General features: G+C 39.0%; 1 long non-coding RNA gene across 1 annotated transcript in view; it reads left to right on the top strand.

Moving 5' to 3' along the window:
• Positions 1-2,847: 2,847 nt before the first annotated feature.
• Positions 2,848-19,615, top strand: part of LOC128588516 (uncharacterized) — a 32,791-nt gene continuing 16,023 nt past the window's right edge. Inside the window, exon 1 of the long non-coding RNA XR_008380793.1 lies at positions 2,848-3,083. This is a non-coding gene — a long non-coding RNA (uncharacterized LOC128588516). The remainder of the gene's footprint in view (positions 3,084-19,615) is intronic.

Raw genomic sequence — 19,615 nt, 5'->3', positions numbered from 1 at the left:
CTGGCTTTAGATAATTGACCAGAATTGAATAACATGATTGTGGGTAGCTGCCAGAGAAACTGGCAAATGAAGTTTTTTAAAGCCGGAAACTGTAAACCGTGAATAAAATTGGGGTTCTCTTACTATGGGAGAAATGGATAATGGGCATTAAGTAGGATACTAGCAGTATTTGCCATACCTTAATTTTTGATATTCCACAAGACAGGAAATCTGAAACTATAAGGAACTTTTAGCAACAACAACAAAAAAATAAAGTCCAAATGGAAAACAATGTGTTTGTTAAAAAAAAAAAAACAAAACAAAAAAAAAACCTTCCATATGAAAGCTATGACCCAATTATAGCCCAAGAATGTGGGGAAAAGGGAAAAGGAGGGGAGAAGATGGGGAGGATGGGTGGAAGGAGGGTAATTGGTGGAACCACACCTACGGTGCATCTTACAAGGGTACATGTGAAACTTAGTAAATGTAAAATATAAATGTCTTAACACAATAATTAAGAAAATGCCATGAAGGCTATGTTAACCAGTGTGATGAAAATATTTCAAATTGTATATAAAACCAGCATATTGTACCCCATGATTGCATCAATGTACACAGCTATGATTTAATAAAAAAAGAAAATGCAAAAAAAACCCACATAAATAAAAATATAGAATTGAAAAAAAGAAAAAAAAAACCTTCCAGTATGAAACAATTAGATCTTGCATGAAATATAATTTTTAATGTGTTGCTGAGCTCACAGGAAGCAAAGAAAATCTCTTACCACCACCCCCCACCCACTTAAAAAAAGCTTGAAAATGCAACTAGCGTGTTAAATGTAAGCTAATATGTAAGGGGCATATTGTCTGAGGGCAAAACAACATCTGCATGACCAAGAGAAGATTAAATCTCTTGGCAGCAACTAGTGCAAGGCACTCAATCAAAGCTTAAGTTTGAACCTGCAACCTTGAAGAAATCTAAAGTCCCAGGTTAGTGCTGCTCTTGACTCCAGTGAAAAGCAGATACAAATACTCACTGGAGGAAAGAGTCAATTTAGGCTCCCACACTGTCCACAGATTAAAATCATCCATGTTTGAGAGATCATAATAAATACATTAAAATGGTCTAATACTAAACAATACAACAAAACAAAATCTACAAATGTGATTCATCTTGCCATTTCTAATAACTTTCCCGCAAATAATTTTGATTTTTCTGAATAGATAATTTTATCATCTGTGTCTAATAATGATTTTATTTTTGCCTTTTTATCTTCTATATCTTATTTCTTCCTTCCAATGCCTTATTGATCTGAGTGCAACTCCTCCAACAATGTTTTATAGAAGTTATGATAGAGGGCATCCTTGTCTGGCCTATCACATTGCCATTAACTTGATGTTTAAAGTTATAGGCTTTAACAGATTACATTCCCTGCGCCTTTTTGACAGGTGGGGGATTAAGAAAGCTACTTTCCATTTTTTAAGACATGTGGTTTTCAAGGTGAATCAGTGATAAAATCATGAACTCTTAATAAATTTAAAATGACAAGCAACCCAATAGAGAAATGGGCAAAGGACACAAACAGGGAATTCACAGACAAGAAAACACAGATTGTGAATAAACATATAAAACTGTTTGATCCTCACTAATAATCAAATAAGTTCACACCTGGTCAAATGCCCTAGAGAAATTTCTGCACACATGGAGCAGGTAACGTATGCAAGAATATTCATAGTAGTATAACAGAAAACACCAAAAATCAGCTCAGATGTTCAACAAAATAATGGATTAACTATTATGTATTTATTTAATGCAACATTATGTGTCAGTGAGAATAAATGAACTAGAACAATATGCAAAATTGTGGATAAATTCCAGAAAATGAACTATTACATACACATGTATTATATATATTTTGGACGTAGCAAATATGAAGTTCTCTTAATTAAAAATGTGAATGATTGCCTGTGTATCCTCTCAATCCTTCCTGCTTTGGTGGGTTCTGGGAAAGGCATGGACCCATATTCTTGCTGGCGTGCCCAGAATGCAAAGCCCTTTACTTGGACCATTTCTGAGCACTATGTTTTCAGTGAGCAAACTTGAGGATTGAGGTAATGTATCTCACCAAAGAGCAGGCTTGCTTCTACTTGCTGGAAAAAAAAAATCATCAACAGCTCTTCAAACTCAGTGTTCCTCACTGTGATGCAAACCTACTGTGCGTGTAGTATCCACTGGGGATATCATCCTCTATATCACTTCTATGAGATTTGAGAATCAAAAGAAACTGGTAAGACCATGCTGATACTCTGGCCACTGTTGTCCCCTGAGTAATAAAGTCTTTGCCCTTACTCAAAAGTCTTGTGTCTTCTGCCAGCATCTGTAAATCAGCAATAGGCTAACTTGTTAGGCTGCAAGTGGAATCAAATCTCAGACTCTTCATAAACCATCGACAGTAAGTTGAGAGAGTAGAAAAACTTCAAAAGACCTTTATCCCATTTCTTTACTAAATATCATGACTTGGACTTCTCAGTAACCTGTATAGATTTTGCATTTCTTTGTGAAAAAATAAAAGAGAACTTGAAAAGGAGAGAATGAAAGTGTATAGTCTCTAACATCCTACAATTCTATATGGTATAAGCATAGAAAATAATTTCCTGAGACCTACAGCAATGGCTTTCACTTAGGTAAAAATGGAGTTTGCAAAAAATTGAAACTCTTTTACAATTCCACCTTGTAAACATCTGAATTGTCAATCTTTAAGTCCTTTGGTGGGTGGTGTTCCTTTCCTCTTCCGGCTTTCTTTTTTTTCTTGTTCCATTTCCTGTGTGTGGGCCCTGATGCAGTGGAAACCGTGGGATAGAGAAACGCGCCAGCTCCTCTGGGCTGTGTTGCTTTGCTCTTCTCTGCCGGGCCAGGGCTAGGAAGCCTGGCTTCTGCGTTAGCTTCTTCCAGTCAGAGGCAGTCTCATTTGACAAGCAGAATGAATAGAGGCAGAAGCCATCATCAGTATTATTCCTCCAGCAGAACACAGCTTTGTCAGAGAACAGAAGTAAGCCAGTGGGTTCCAGACAGTCTCCTGAGCACCACTCATTTTGGTGCCGCAGGTAATCGAGACCATCGGTACTGGTTTCCTATGATTCCTTTAACTTTCATAGTCCATGGGGGGTGTTTTTCCAGACTTTTGTTCCCTCAATCTTTGTTTTGGGGTTTTTGGGGTTTTTTGGTTTGAAAGTGCCTGATATGTGGTGTTAAATTCTTCCCACTCGAAATACTGGCAGTGGTTCCTCTTGTCCTATAACTGAACGCTCCTGATAAAAAGAAGGTAAAAGTTGAGAAGAAAACACTCCCTCCATAGCTTCTAAACTGTAATGGTAAAAACAGAAGTGTGGATTTTGATTAGAACCTCTGTCCATATGTGTTAGCTCTCTATTGCTGCCATAACTGAATAGCTTAACACAACACGTGTGTGTGTGTGTGTGTGTGTGTCTTAGAGCTTCTGTAGGTCAGAAGTCTGGGGAAGCTACTCTGTTTTGGGTTTCTTGGCTCAAATTAAGGTGCCAGGAGGGCTGCATTCTTTATGGGAAGTTGTGGCTAAGAATTCTCTTTCAAGCTCGTACTGTTCCTTGTGGCTATAGAACTGAGATTCTTGTTTCAGTGCTGTCTCCCAGGAGCTGCTCTCTGCTCTCACAAGCTAACCACATCACTTTTCATGCCTCTATTTGTTCCCCTTTAGCAACAGACTCACAAGATAGAATATCTCCCGTATTTCTCATTTCTCTGATTTTTACTTCTGCTGCATCTCTCTGATTCCAGCCAGAGAACACTCTCTGCTTTTAAGGGTTTATGCAATTAGCTTGGGCCCATGCAAATAATCCAGGAAAATCTCCCTATTTCAATTTTTAATTATATTTGTAAATTCACTTTTGCCAGGTCACATAACATATTCACAGGTTCCCAGGATTAGGGCAATCACAGGATTGTGGGGTCATTCTGACTGCCATACCATCTATGAAATTTTGAATCTATCTGAATATATTTATTTTCTTCATCTGACATTCTCATTTAAAACCTTTATAACCTGCCCTCGACTATGGAAAGCTTTTTCAACTTGGTATGTTGGTTGGAGGACACTCCTTTTTGTGTGTGTGTGTGTGTGTGTGTGTGTGTGTGTGTGTGTGTGTAGAGACAGAGTCTCACTGTACCGCCCTCGGGTAAAGTGCCGTGGCCTCACACAGCTCACAGCAACCTCCAACTCCTGGGCTCCAGCGATTCTCCTGCCTCAGCCTCCCGAGCAGCTGGGACTACAGGCGCCCGCCACAACGCCCGGCTATTTTTTGGTTGCAGTTTGGCCGGGGCTGGGTTTGAACCCGCCACCTTCGGCATATGGGGCTGGCGCCCTACTCACTGAGCCACAGGCGCCGCCCCGAGGGCATTCTTTTAAATAAGAAAAAAAGAGGAGAGAAGGAAGGAGGCGTCAATGCAAGGGGAGCAATGACAACAAAGTGATCCTAGGGGGCGATGGAGAGCAAGTGCTGCAAGAATGGGTTTGGAAAGACAGTGAATCTTACATAGTTTCACTGTAACTGACTCATTTTAGAAAATGAAGATCCACTTCTTCCCTTATCAAGCACGTTACACACGTTAATTGTTAATTGAGCAGGCTTCTTTTCAACACACACAGACACAGTGATGAAAAATGAGAAATATAGTAGTTTCTCAGAATCAATTTTAGCCAAAAGCCTCCTTAGAAGTGAAGAGAGAATTTGAGATTGCTCCTGGGAACCTAGAAACCAAGATGTTACTCTTTGGGATATGAAGATATTGCCAACTCTCTTCAAATAAACAAAACACGTGTCTGGCTTCATAATAGGGTGAAGTTTATTCCCTGCTATTTAGTACCCAAAAAGAAACATTTTTCATCATAATGAATACTTCCCCACACACAAACCGTGGAACATATTTGTGCTTTGATGTGGAACAAAAATATTCATTAGAAGAATAACTGGATCTTTTGTCCTGCCTGTGTAAATCTATCATCTATCTCAATAATAAAAACTATTTATCGTCTCTAATTTTGCCTTTCCAAGACCAATTTTCATTCCTTTTGTTTCCTTTATTACCTATGTAGCAGAGTATAGAAAAGAAAAAATGAAATATGCAGAGATAAATACTAGCTTATAGGGAGCTTCTGCTTTATCATCCCAGGTCCTCAGATTTCTGCACCTTTGTTCAAAAAATTGGGATATGAAAAATAGTTTACAAACATTGCATATGAATAGCATGTGTACCTTCACTAGATGCTTAGGGTATGACAAGGACTATAGAAACTCAAAATGAGTTAACATGATTTCTTAATATTTGAGATTTATATTATAAAATAAATGCAGTAAATTTCAATTCCACTTATTGGTGAAAACACATGCATCAAATCTAGCCTCCTGTTATTAGTCTAGCCTTCCATCAAATGACCTTAAAAGCATGTCAATATTTATTTGATGTAAGATCATTTTATTTTAAGAATGTTTATCCCAAATGGGTTAACTATGTTCAGAAAAAGACCTCAAGGCATGCATTTATAGGAATATATCAGATGACCTTGCCAACATTTCTCACTCTGAAATACCCCTGGGTTTTGCTTATGTGAAAAATGTGCTTTAAAATAATAAACAGTCTTAGCTTGCAGTTATGCTAAGATCAGAAGATTCATATCTCTGCCCCTCAAAACTCTGATTAATATTCTGTAAAAGACTGAGGGCCAAGTCACTAAGTGAAAAATGTGCAGAAAGGCATAATAATATTTTTAATATTTGTATTGAAATGTATAGTTTATTGAGAATTTTATCTCAGTTATCTTATTTGGACAAGGTGTGCCTCCAGATTGGCACTGTGAGTCTCAAGTGCCGCTTGCAGCCCTGCCACTGAGTGTAACATTCCTTTATCTCCTTTAAAATTGCTCTCCATCCACAGGGGGCAAAATCGATCAATTTAAATGGCACATATTCAGAAGAGCGAAAAGGAGGTTTCAGGGAGAATGTTTGTACTTATTATCCACTATAAAGTAGTAAATATGCAAAGGTAAATAGCAATAAGACTATGAAGCCATTTTAAGTAAGGCGAGTGGATTATCATAATTACTTTTTGTGAAGATCTTTTCTGAGTGTAGTACAGAGAACGTTTTCTCTCTTTCTCCCCACCCTCTCATCCTCATATCCAACTGATTAGGACAGAGACTGGACAGATTCACGCTCTGTTCTCACGGCTCCCGCATGCGCTCAGAATTTTCACCTCTTCTCCGGTGGAGTGGTGTTGCTAACTCTCATCCTAACCTCATCCGCCTGCCTCCACCCTCTAACAACGTTGATTCTTCAAAACTGCAGCCGGCTCAGATGGATTCCCCACAGTTTATAAAGTCTAAATTCCTTAACAGGCCAGGATGTTTCAAGGCCTGACACTCTTGGTCTTTATCCACAGTGAATGGCTTCTAGTTTCTACATGGCTGCATTTTACACAGCTCTGTCTTGGCTTAGATTTCTTTTCTTTTTTCTCTCGTTTCCCCTTCTGCTGAGTTCTAATCATCCTTCCAAAATTCTTAACAGAAATGTTACCCCACCCCCAAAGGTCTAAAGAAGAACTATTTTTTCTTTACTGTGCTTGGGAGGATATATTCTGTTACTCTCTCTCTCTGGATTAAAATCAACAAGTCATGAGCTTGTGGTGGTGGTGGGCCCAAATCCACACCCTTTCTTTTCTCTATCCATGTCATGACACAAACAGCACTATTGGCAAACGCGAAGCCAAAACAAAGCAGAAACCTTCCTTTGTAGAAGGTCCTAAGCTAATGAGCAAAGACTCAAGAAAAAAGATCCTAAACATTTCAGAAGGGTTGAGAACAACCTTGCAAGACCTGGTGCCCTTTGAATCTTAAATAAATTAAGTTGAAGTGATCCTGGTCTATCCAAAAGATGGAGGAGGAGGAAATGGTCACCAGAGCACGTTGCTTCCAGGCGATTTTGCAGAATGAGCAGCGTCCACACTACTTGTCATAATTATGTACTTTTGTCTGCCCAAACATACCACAGTCCTTTTCTACTAAAAAAGAGATGTATTGATGAAAATAGATTCAACTGAGTCAAAATGTATATCATGCAACAAAATTGGAAATACATCTTTCAGTGTTTCCACAAAAAACATGAACTCTATTTTCAAATGCATGTCAACCCTCATATTCTTATTTTAAGGATTTATTGCCACTGAATACCCTACATCGAGTATTACATTTTATGGAATAGTTTGCAGTTGCAGGGTAAAATATTATTTGTTAATTTTGAAATGATGTGAACCCTAAAGACTTTCAACATTATTTTTCTGTCACCGTGTACTGAATAACCTTCAGAGTTTTTTCCTGTCAAGACAAATACTAATGATAAAACATTTGACTGCAAACAATACAATTGAATATATTGTTATAAAGTAATGAGAAAATTTTCTTGCATAATAATTCACAAACTGGCTTAGAATACATTTTTATACAAAATTGCAATAGTCCTTTAAACATGTGAAGAATGTTTTAGAGTATAACATCCTCCCAAAAAAACTAATTTGAAAAATAATCATATTAACTTGGAATGATATTTTTAAACCAAAATTCTTACTTTAAACTCCTACCTAGTAAAACATGAATAAAAGTATGTTAATAAAAATTAATTGATATAAATTATTAAAAAATACAAGTGTCTATTAATAAAATACTAAGACTCCAACTAAACTCTGGTTATGTTTAAGACAAAAATGATACAGATATTTTGGTAGGCTCTTCAATATTACTTTTTCTCAGCCCAGGATGTTCTCCCATCCCTCTTCCTGAGGAACAAAACTAAATCCCCTGATTTCACTTGATCCAAGATTTGAACTCCCTAACAACAGTGAGATGGTACATAAGCCAGTCAGTGAACATCACAGCTTCCCTTTGGATGGCGAGAGAGAAACAAAGTAATTCTTATTACTGAGGTGTCTTACTTTGTTTGATTTGCTATAACAAATACCTTAAACTGAGTAAGTTACCAAAAAATAAAATTCATTTTGCAGGCTGAGAAGTCCAAGATTGAGGGACAAGCAGACTCAGTGTGTGGTGTGTGCCCATTCCTCACAGACGGAGACTTCTTGCTGTGTCCTCGTATGACTGAAGGGCCAACCAAACTCCCGCAAACTTCCCATTTTTTTATTCTTTTTGCTAAAATAAGAGCACTAATCGCATTCATGAGGACCCTCATGACCCAACCATCTCCCAAAGGCTCCCACCTCTTAATACTATCACATTGGATATTAAATTCCACCATATGAATCTTTGGGGGGGGGCACTAACATTGAGACCACGGTATGGAATTTCTAAGGTCAAGCTCTTTTTTGGTAGCAAGCGTCCAAATTATAAGAAAGGAAATGATCTGCAAAATAAAGCCCAGCAGAGACAGAGAAATAGAGAGTGACAGAGGGAGTAGGGAGGGAGAGAGAGGAGCAAAACTTCTTGGCGAGGTGCCCTGATTTAAGGAGTTTTCTAGGCTTTGGTTCTAAGAAGAAAGTAGCTGCAGAACTACACTCATTCTCTCTTTTTCATGGCAGCATAAGGGAGGTTGCAGGTCTAGAGAAAAAAAATGAGAAAAGGTGACCTGGTCAAATTTCCTTATAAACACCTAAACAGCTGACCTGGCAGATACTTCCATAGTAATTATATTGAGGGGAATCATCACGTATGTGGTGTCTTCAGAAGGGAATACCTGTCTGCGTGGAACCACATATAATAAACAAATCTGGAAGGTGTGGATTTATGGGGCATGACTACCTAGAAAATCTCATTTATTTGGAACAAAATGGACATGTTTCCTAACCAAACAACATTCTTGTGGGTAAGTAATGTAGCCTTGTGGATTATTTATGGAACTCATACATCAATCTGGGCCAGCATGCACCCTGATGTGATAAGAAAAGACCTATGGACCTACACTGGGGATCCAGAACATTCCTTGGCTTCACCCGCATATTATAATACTTGTATATTTGAAATTAATGGTAAAGCTTGACAGAGTAAAGTATCTAATTCATGCGAGTTAGAATAATCTGACCTTTGCATTATCTCAGTTTTCTATACCTTTCTCTTTTGTCTTCAGGGATCTGTGGGCTAGTAAATTGCCTTTTTAATCTGTTTAATCTGGTCCTACTGTGCATTTGCAAGTGCACATAGCAAATGTATTAACAGTAGAGTATAAATGTCTAAACATACAATTAAATAAGTGAAGTGAATGATGTTAACCAATTTGATGTAAATATTCCAAATTGTATATATAATCGGCATATTGTACCCCATAAATGCAGTAATGTACACAGTTATGATCTAATAAAAAAAGATAATGGATTCAAGTCTGTATACATTCTGACAACTGCAAGCCAATATTAGCAAAAGATTAAAGTTCAATAAATTTGTTTTGCAAAATGTATTTTTTTTAAAAAATTGGGTGAATTTTTTCCACCAGATGAATCCTAATTAGTACAATAAACCTAATTTACTGGGAATTTCCAGTGTAGATGGTATCAGAACTTTTAGTGCCTACATTTTTCAGCTTATTTCAGGGTCAGTGGTAAGCCAGGACTGAAAACAAAGGTGCTCCTTAAAATCAGAAGCCAAAATTTACTCCCTCACTATTTATATATTTCTCTTGATGATGTGTTTGTATCTCTATGTGGTTTATCCATAATCTATACTTTCAGAAAATTTTGATGAAGAGCCTACAATGGACTGAATATTTGTGTCCCACCCCCAAATTCATACGGTGATGCTCTAACCCCCAATGTGATCATATCAGCCAGTGGGTCCTTTGGGAAGTCAGTCGGTCATGAGAGTGGAGTCCTCATAACTGGGATCAGTGCCCTGATAAAGAAGGTCCGAGAGACCTCTCTTGCCTTTTTCCACTGTCTGAGAACACAGTGAGAAAAACAGTCTACAGCCCAGAAAAGAGCACTTACCAGAACCCGACCACGTGGGCACCCTGATCTCAGACTTTCAGCCTCCAGCACTGTGAGAAATCTATTTGTATTGTTCATAAACTGTTTAATCTAAAATACCTTGTTACAATAGTCCAAACAGACTAAGCCAGTTTGGAATTTAATGGATTTATAATTAATTTTCATTGTTCGAACTTTTATATTTCAAATGGTTGACCTATATTTAGCACTTCTCTTTTTTTTTTTTTTTGAAAGTACGTATCTCTGATTTTATTGCAGTTTCTTGTCAACACACCAAAAATTTAGCAAAGATTAAAAAAGTTGAATGTGACATCTTTCGGAACATTGAGATTTTAGTCAATAAAAAATTAAAAAAAAAAACAATTTCAAATTATTCTCAAGTTCAAATCCTTTTGAAGCGTGCACTCATAGAGTTTAAATCAATAAGCCAGAATAATTTCACAGAGGTCTTCTAAAGATCAAGAAGAAACTAAATTGTTATGTTAGAAGACAGTAACAACTAAAGCATTTATGTCCTAAGTAACCTCCATTTGTTTGTAACCATTCATACCGTTGATACAAGTGCCTCTTCCTCAGTCAGCATTCACATCTGAGTTCGGTTTCTTTATTAAAATACGTATATTTAGATTTGTGTGTGTGTGAAAGGCAATCTGTTCATAGACTTTTCTGCTTTGAGGAAATGTAATTTTTAGGTAAAATTGTTACCCAAGCACAGATGGAATCAAGCCTTGATCTGAGCAGGGAAAGAAAAATATGTCTAATGGAAACAAACACAACTCCGCCCAGAGGTAACCTGGTCTGCCTGTTGGCCTGACTGATGATCAGAATAAACAATTGGGGCTGGGGCTGTGGGAATATTTTATTCATAGGTCTGGCAAATCAGATGACAGCTATGAGCATTATTCCTGGCCATGCTCAGAGTTTGTTTTGCCCCCTTGAATTGCTTTATTACTGTATTTCTAATAGTTACAGTTCTATTTTCTTTTTTTTTTTTTGAGATTTGATTTTAATATTTATTTATTTATTTTTATTATATCATAGCTGTGTACATTAGTATGATCATGGGGCACCATACACTTGGTTCATAGATCGTTTGACACATTTTCATCACACTAGCTAACATAGCTTTTGTAGCATTTTCTTAGCTATTTTGTTAAGACATTTACATTCCACATTTACTAGGATTCACATATACCCTTGTAAGATGCACCGCAGGTGTAATCCCATTAATCCCCCTCTCTCCACCTCCCTCCCCTCCCTTTCCCCCTTCTCCCTATTCTTAGGTTGTAACTGGGTTATAGCTTTCATGTGAAGGTCCTACATTAGTTTCATACTAAGGGTGAGTACATTGGGTACTTTTTCTTCCATTCTTGAGATACTTTACTAAGAAGAGTATGTTCCAGCTCCATCCATGTAAACATGAAAGAGGTAAAGTCTCCATCTTTTTTAAGGCTGCATAATATTCCATGGTGTACATATACCACAATTTGTTAATCCATTCGTGGATCGATGGGCATTTGGGCTTTTTCCATGACTTAGCAATTATGAATAGGGCTGCAATAAATATTCTGATACAGATATCTTTGTTATGGTGTGATTTTTGGTCTTCTGTGTATATGCCCAGTAGAGGGATTACAGGATTGAATGGCAGATCTATTTTTAGATCTCTAAGTGTTCTCCATATCTCTTTCCAAAAGGAATGTATTAATTTGCATTCCCACCAGCAGTGCAAAAGTGTTCCCTTTTCTCCACATCCACGCCAACATCTCTGGTCTTGGGATTCTGTGATATGGGCTAGTCTCACTGGAGTTAGATGATATCTCAAAGTAGTTTTGATTTGCATTTCTCTGATGATTAAAGATGATAAGCATTTTTTCATATGTCTGAAGGCTGTGCGCCTGTCTTCTTCAGAGAAGTTTCTCTTCAAGTCCTTTGCCCAGCCTGCAATGGGATCCCTTGTTCTTTTCTTGCTAATGCATTTGAGTTCTCTGTGGATTCTGGTTATTAAACCTTTGTCGGAGACATAACCTGCAATATCTTCTCCCATTCTGAGGGCTGTTTGCTTGCTTTACTTACTGTGTTCTTGGCTGTGCAGAAGCTTTTTAGTTTGATCAAGTCCCAGTAGTGTATTTTTGAAGCAGCTTCAATTGCCCGGGGGGTCCTTCTCATAAAAAACTCGCCCAACCCAATTTCTTCAAGGGTTTTCCCTGCACTCTCTTCTAGTATTTTTATAGTTTTATGTCTTAGGTTTAAATCTTTAATTCAGTGAGAGTCTATCTTAGTTAATGGTGAGAGGTGTGGGTCCAGTTTCAGTCTTCTACAGGTTGCCAGCCAGTTCACCCAGCACCATTTGTTAAACAGGGAATCTTTTCCCCACTGAATGTTTTTAATTGGCTTGTCAAAGATTAAATAATGGTAATTAGTTAGATTCATCTCTTGGTTCTCTATTCTGTTCCAGACATCTACTTCTCTGTTTTTGTGCCAGTACCATGCTGTTTTGATCACTATCGATTTGTAGTATAGTCTGAGGTCTGGTAGCGTGATTCCTTTTCCTTTGTTTTTATTTTTGAGTAATGTCTTGGCTATTCGAGGTTTTTTCTGATTCCATATAAAATGAAGTATTATTTTTTCAAGATCTTTAAAGTATGACAGTGGAGCTTTAATGGGGATTGCATTGAAATTATATATTGCTTTGGGTAGTATGGACATTTTAACAATGTTGATTCTTCCCAACCATGAGCATGGTATATTTTTCCATTTGTTAACATTCTCAGCTATCTCTTTTCTTAGAGTTTCATAGTTCTCTTTATATAGATCTTTCACATCCTTTGTTAGATAAACTCCCAAGTATTTCATCTTTTTTGGCACTACTGTGAATGGGATAGAGTCCTTAATTGTTTTTTCAACTTGACTATTTTTGGTATATATAAAGGCTACCGATTTATGAATGTTGATTTTGTAACCTGAGATGCTACTGTATTCCTTGATCACTTCTAAGAGTTTTGTAGTAGAGTCCCTAGTATTTTCCAGATATACAATCATATCATCTGTGAAGAGCGAAAGTTTGATCTCTTCTGACCCTATGTGGATACCCTTGATCACCTTTTCTTCCCTAATTGCGGTGGCTAAAACTTCCATTACAATGTTAAAGAGCAATGGAGACAATGGGCAGCCTTGTCTGGTTCCTGATCTGAGTGGAAATGATTCCAGTTTAACTCCATTCAATATGATATTGGCTGTGCGTTTGCTGTAGATGGTCTCTATCAGTTTAAGAAATGTCCCTTCTATACCAATTTTCTTAAGTGTTCTGATCATGAAGGGATGTTGGATGTTATCAAAAGCTTTTTCTGCATTGATTCAGAGAATCATATGGTCTTTGTTTTTTAATTTGTTTATGTGCTGAATTACATTTATAGATTTACATATATTGAACCAGCCTTGAGACCCTGGGATAAAACCGACTTGGTCATGATGTATGATTTGTTTGATATGTTGCTGGATTCTGTTTGTTAGAATCTTGTTGAATATTTTTGCATCTATATTCATTAGTGATATTGGTCTCTAATTTTCTTTTCTTGTTGGGTCTCTTCCTGGTTTGGGGATCAGGGTGATGTTTGTTTCATAGAACATGTTGGGTAGTCTACCTTCTTTTTCTACCTTTTGGAACAGGTTGAATAATATAGGTACTAATTCCTCTTTAAAGGTTTGGTAGAATTCTGACGTAAAACCATCTGGTCCTGGGCTTTTCTTTTTGGGGAGATTTTGTATGGTTGATGTTATTCCCGAACTTGATATGGGCCTGTTCAACATTTCCACTTGATTTTGGTTAAGTCTTGGAAGGTGACGTGCTTCCAAGTGACTGTCAATTTCCTTCAGATTTTCGTATTTCTGAGAGTAAATTTTCTTGTAATATTCATTAAGGATTTTTTGGATTTCTGAGGAGTCTATTGTTATTTCGTCTTTGTTATTTCTGATTAATGAGATTAGAGATTTTACTCTTTTTTTCCTGATTAGGTTGGCCAAAGGTCTATCTATTTTGTTGACCTTTTCAAAAAACCAGCTTTTTGATTTATTGATCTGTTGTATTATTCTTTTGTTTTCAATTTCATTTAGTTCTGCTCTGATTTTGGTTATTTCTTTTCTTCTACTGGATTTGGGGTTGGAGTGTTCTTCCATTTCCAGTCTCTTGAGATGTCCCATTAAGTTGCTTACTTCCTCTCTTTCCGTTCTCCTGAGGAAGGCTTGCAGTGCTATAAATTTCCGTCTTAGAACTGCCTTTGCAGTGTCCCAGAGGTTCTGATAGTTCGTGTCCTCATTGTCGTTTTGTTCCAGAAATTTGGCAGTTTCCTTCTTGATCTCATCTCTGACCAGGTATCATTCAACATAAGGTTATTTAACTTCCATGTTTTTGTATGTGTATGCAGATTCCTGTTGTTACTCATCTCAAGTTTTATTCCATGATGGTCCGAGAAGATGCATGGAATAATTTCCATTCCTTTAAATTTACTGAGGTTAGACTTGTGACCTAAAATGTGATTGATTCTGGAGTAAGTTCTGAGGGCTGATGAGAAGTATGTGTATTCAGTTTTGTTGGGATGAAATGTTCTGTAGATGTCTACTAAATCTAAATGCTGGATGGTTAGATTTAAATCTAGAATTTCTTTACTCAGCTTTTTGTTGGAGGATCGATCCATCACTGCCAAAGGAGTGTTAAAATTTCCAACTATTATAGAGTTGGAGGAAATCAAGTTGCTCATGTCTGTTAGAGTTTCTCTTATACATTGAGGTGCATTCTGGTTGGGTGCATAGATATTAATAATTGGAATCTCATCATATTGAGTCTTACCCTTAACAAATATGAAGTGATCATTTTTGTCCTTCCTTACTTTTGTTGGTTTAAAGCCTATTGTATCTGCAAATAAAATTGCAACTCCTGCTTTTTTCTGGTTACCATTTGCCTGAAATATGGATGACCATCCTTTCACCTTGAGTCTGTATTTGTCTTTTAAGTTAAGATGTGACTCTTGTATGCAACAAATGTCTGGCCTGAGTTTTTGTATCCAGTCAGCTAACCTATATCTCTTTAGAGGGCAGTTTAAGCCATTCCCATTAATGGAGAGTATTGATAAGTTTGGTGAAATTTGGGATATTGAGTTTTTCGAAAGTCCAGTGGGCATTTTTAATCCTTTTGCCATTGTGGAAGTTGGAGTTTGATCAGAAGTTGCTGAGTGAGTTTACTTTTGTAGTAGAGGATTGGGTTGGTTATTATGGAGGATAGGTCTGAGAATATCCTGAAGAGCTGGTTTGGTTATGGCAAATTTCTTTAGCATATGTATGTCATTAAAGTATTTAATTTCTCCGTCATAAGTGAAACTCAGTTTAGCTGGGTACAAGATCCGGGGTTGAAAGTAATTTTGCTTGAGGAGATTAAACGTTGATGACCAACCCTCTTCTGGCTTGAAAAGTTTCAGCAGAGAGATCTGCAGTCATTCTAATGTTCTTCCCTTTGAAGGTAATAGATTTCTTTCGACTGGCCGCTTTGAGAATTTTCTCCTTCATATTAACTTTAGTGACGTTAATTATGATATATCTGGGGGATGTCTTATTGGGGTTGAGTCGTGCTGGGGTTCTGAAGCTATCTGCTATCCGAATTTCAGGTTCTCTAGGCATGTCTGGAAAATTCTCTTTCATAATTTCATGCAGAAGGGCCTCTATGCCCAGTGAGACCACTTCATCTGTTTCAGGAATTCCTATCAGTCAGATATTTGCCTTCTTCGAGTTATCCCAGAGCTCTCTGAGTGAGTGATTCATTTTTGCTCTCCATTTCTCTTCCTCTTTGAGAGTTTGGGAGCATTCAAAGGCTTTATCTTCGATGTCGGAGATCCTTTCTTCTGCTTGGTCCATTCTGTTGCTAAGGGATTCTACTATATTTTTCATATCTTTGAGGGCTGCAAATTCTTGTTTTAGTGTGTCTAAGTCTTTGGTGGTTTTGTCTTTAAATTCGTTAATATCTTGAGACAGCTTTTGAATTTCTCCACGAGTTCCTAATTCCATTTTGTTAATCTTGTTTGCCATCCAAATTCTGAATTCGATTTCTGACATCTCAGCCAGTTGTTTGTGAATGGGATCTTCAATTACTTCTGCCGTATCTTTCCTCGAGTGGGTTGATCTATTCTGGTTTTTCATGTTACCGGAGTTTTTCCACTGATTCCACCCCATGATTGTTTTACTCCCTTTGATTTTCCTCTGGTGTTTTGTCGAGGACCCATACAGTGCTGTGGCCTGAGAAACTGGGGCCCTGTTTGGTGTAGAGGGGCTACGTGGTTCTGTCTTGTTTTCAGCTTGTTTCTATGTGACCCTAGTGAAACAGTTACTCTGGGTTGAAGTCTCAGCTGTGGAGAAATACCAGCAATTAAGTCACCCCACCCACCACAGGCAACAAATGGAAAAGGAAAATCAGACCTTCCTACAACCACACACCCAGGGCACCACCTGGATAGTCCCCAGGTGAGTGACTCAGTTCAAAAGGTCCAAGTCAATTGTCTCAGTCAGCAGCTGCCTCGGGTGGGAGAGTTCAAGAGGTCCCTGGGAACTGGATCACAGGGGTCTGGAGACTGCTCTAAAATGGCTTGCTCCAGTGCTGTGTGGAGTCAGGAAGAGCCACCAGTAAATAGATCATTCTGGGAAGATTGATGCCTCCTTCCCCACCTTGCAGCTCTGTCACACCCAGTTGCTGCTAGCCCCACAAGGCTGTGACCCAGTCAGTTGTCTGCAGTAAGCAGATACTCCAGGGGTTTGCACCTGCCTAAGTCACAAGGTAGTCTGTGTGTGCTCAACTAGGCCACTATTCTCTTCTTTATCCAGCAGGGAGTGGTGTGGCCTGTCAACCTCGGGCACTTGATGGAGGCTGGAGGTGTTCACTCAGTTCCAGCCCCACCCTTAGTTTATGTTACTGGGTGAAGGGAACAACCCTGTGGGAGCTTGTTTCTGACCTTGCCAGATTCCTCCGCAGAGGAGAGGCTGATTTGAGTTCCCAGAACCTGTGCCTCTGGCTCTGTCTTTAATTCTGCGGGTTTGTATTCGCAGCACAATCAGTTGTTGGCTGTAGCCTCTTGGCCTCCTTTGTCTATAGGCTGGTGATCCCCTAAGGGCCAGGTGCGTCTTAGGCTCAGTAGAGCGGTTCTCTGGATCATCCCCACCCTAGGAGTTTCCCGGCTCTGCGGGTGTGTTTTCTAGTCCCCGGGTTCCACCCAGGTCAGTACCGTCTCAGGAAAACCCTTTACTCACGGGGCCTGTGTTTCAGTCCCAGGTCTGTTCCATGGTGGTTGCCATCTGAGAAGATGCTCGGCCTCATCTGGTTGCCCAGGAAGACAGGAGGAGAGGCTATGGGATATCTGGGGGTGGGCCTTGTTATTGCTGAAGATGGCTGTTGCTCTGCACCTCGGGGCACCACCGCTCCAGTGTAATTCCCTCTCAGCCGACCGTCATCTTCTCGCTCCTTTGCTTACAGGGTCAGCACTGGGCAGCTGCAGTCCAGGTCCTGTCTACACCTGTCAAGAGTTCACCCAAGAATCTGGACTCCTGGGGGGGGGCAGGTCTCCAGATCACAGAGTGAGAGTGGAGGGGAGTGTTAGGAGCTCAGAGTTGCAGATCGTAACACCAAGCTCATTGAGACCGAATGAACGAATAAACAGATACAAAGGTTACCAGGCACATGGGCCCATAGATACAGAGACAGACAGAAACACATAAACATACTGGCAACAGCCACTACAACAGCAATATAAGAACAACTGCAATAAAAGTAGTGATAATTGTAAAATAATTGAGAGAAAGGAAAAAAAAGAGAGAGAAAAGTGGTGTTAGAAGGAATGTTAAATGAGAAGAAAGAAGAAATTAAAATTAGAAGACATAGAAATAAAAAATATATCTATATAAAAAGTAATAATAAAAAAGTATCAAAATCTCCTCTAAGAAAATGGTGAGGAAAAAAAAAAACAACAACAACAAAAAAAAAACAAAAAAAACAAAAAAAAACAAAACAAAAAAAAAGGCACCAACTACAAAAATATTCTTGTGTGTAGAAATATACCTATAAATATCTATATGTCTGCTGTAGGGATCAACTTTCATAGGATTATATTCATACTGCAATATACTTTCTGGACACCAAGTGGTGCTGTGAGTGGTTCCGAGACTTATACCTGATTTATAGTTTATACCATTACCATGGTAATCACCTTCCATGGCCGATGGCCATTTTGGAGTTTCCGTAAAAGTTTGTAGCCTAAGAATTGTACAACCTCGGCTGTTCTTTTCCAGACAGCACTTGCAACCAACCTTCCCTCTCAGTGCAGGTGTCCATGCTTCCTAAGTCCCTCCACTCTGTTCCCAGGTTCCCCTGCAAACTGGCAACTGCAATCGGCCATAAGGGGAGCGGTGCTGAGTTCATTTGGTGGTTGACCGGCTCGCGGCTCTATCTCCTGTAGCTGGTTCCCACAGCTTCAGCAGCCAAAGCTGGTCCGCAGCTTCAGTAGCTTCACGGCTCCAGAAGCCAAAGCCGGGTCCTATGCTTCAAGCTGGTTCCTATGGTTGGAGCGCTCGGGGGACTTATTCTGAGTTTTATGGTTCAGAGTTTCCCTTTTGGATGGGCGCCCGCCAGTTCGCTGAGCAGCCTGAACCGCCAGCCCCCTCCAACGCCTGGGGGAAAGGTGCCCGCCCTTTTGGGTAGTTCAAAATGTCTGTTTCCCGGGCAGGATCCCTTCCCTTCAATTGTCTAACAGTTTGCCCAGCTCCCTGTGGTTTTGAGTGGCTCTCCTTTCGGATGCCTCCCTCAGTTCAGGATTAATTATTTGTCAATTGGATTTTGTCAGCATTTACAAGCTTCTGACCTCCGTAGGGGAGGGGCCTGCTGGCCAGCACGGCCGAGCAGGGAAGAATCTCTACAACAGAGTCTGTGATTTTAAATTACCCCTCATATATAGCAAACCACCAGTTCACTGGGCGTCTCCAGCTGTCTGTCCACTCCAATAATCCACACACAGGGAAGGTCCAGACCACCTTTCCTCTCACCTGGTGGCTTGGGAGAGGTGGGCTACACGTCCGTCCTGTCTGCCATCATGCTCTGCCTCCTAGCACTTCTCAAAATCTGTGTATGTGTCCATGTATAATATAAAATAGTATATACTCCGTTTGCCTGCTATAAATACTGAGGGTGTTATACTAAAAATTGATCTTATTTTTATCTCTTTATTTATAATTTTGGGCAAGACGCTGAAAGGTAGAGACTATTTTTTCATTTTTAACACTTTTATACAGTCAAACATATCCTCTGTGGTATACAGTTCTATTGTTTTGACAAAAAACATGGTCATATTTACCACCATGTTAAATAAATAAAACAGTCTATCAATGTGAAAATTCCCTTTGAGCTGCCGCTTTGTTATCAACCCTCAGCCCATCCTCATATTCTCTGTGGCTTATTTCTAGAATGCCACCTGAGAAGATGATACATTATGTAGCTTTCTGGATCTGACTTCTTTGCTTAGCATAGTCCCTTTGAGATTCATTCTCATCTTGGAGCATATCAGTAGTGTATTTCTACTACAGAGCAGTGTTTCAC

The sequence above is a fragment of the Nycticebus coucang genome, chromosome 1 (genome assembly GCF_027406575.1).
Source record: "Nycticebus coucang isolate mNycCou1 chromosome 1, mNycCou1.pri, whole genome shotgun sequence".
Classification (NCBI taxonomy): domain Eukaryota; kingdom Metazoa; phylum Chordata; class Mammalia; order Primates; family Lorisidae; genus Nycticebus; species Nycticebus coucang.
Note: the sequence above shows the minus strand (reverse complement) of the source record. Positions and strands in the feature narration are given on the sequence as shown.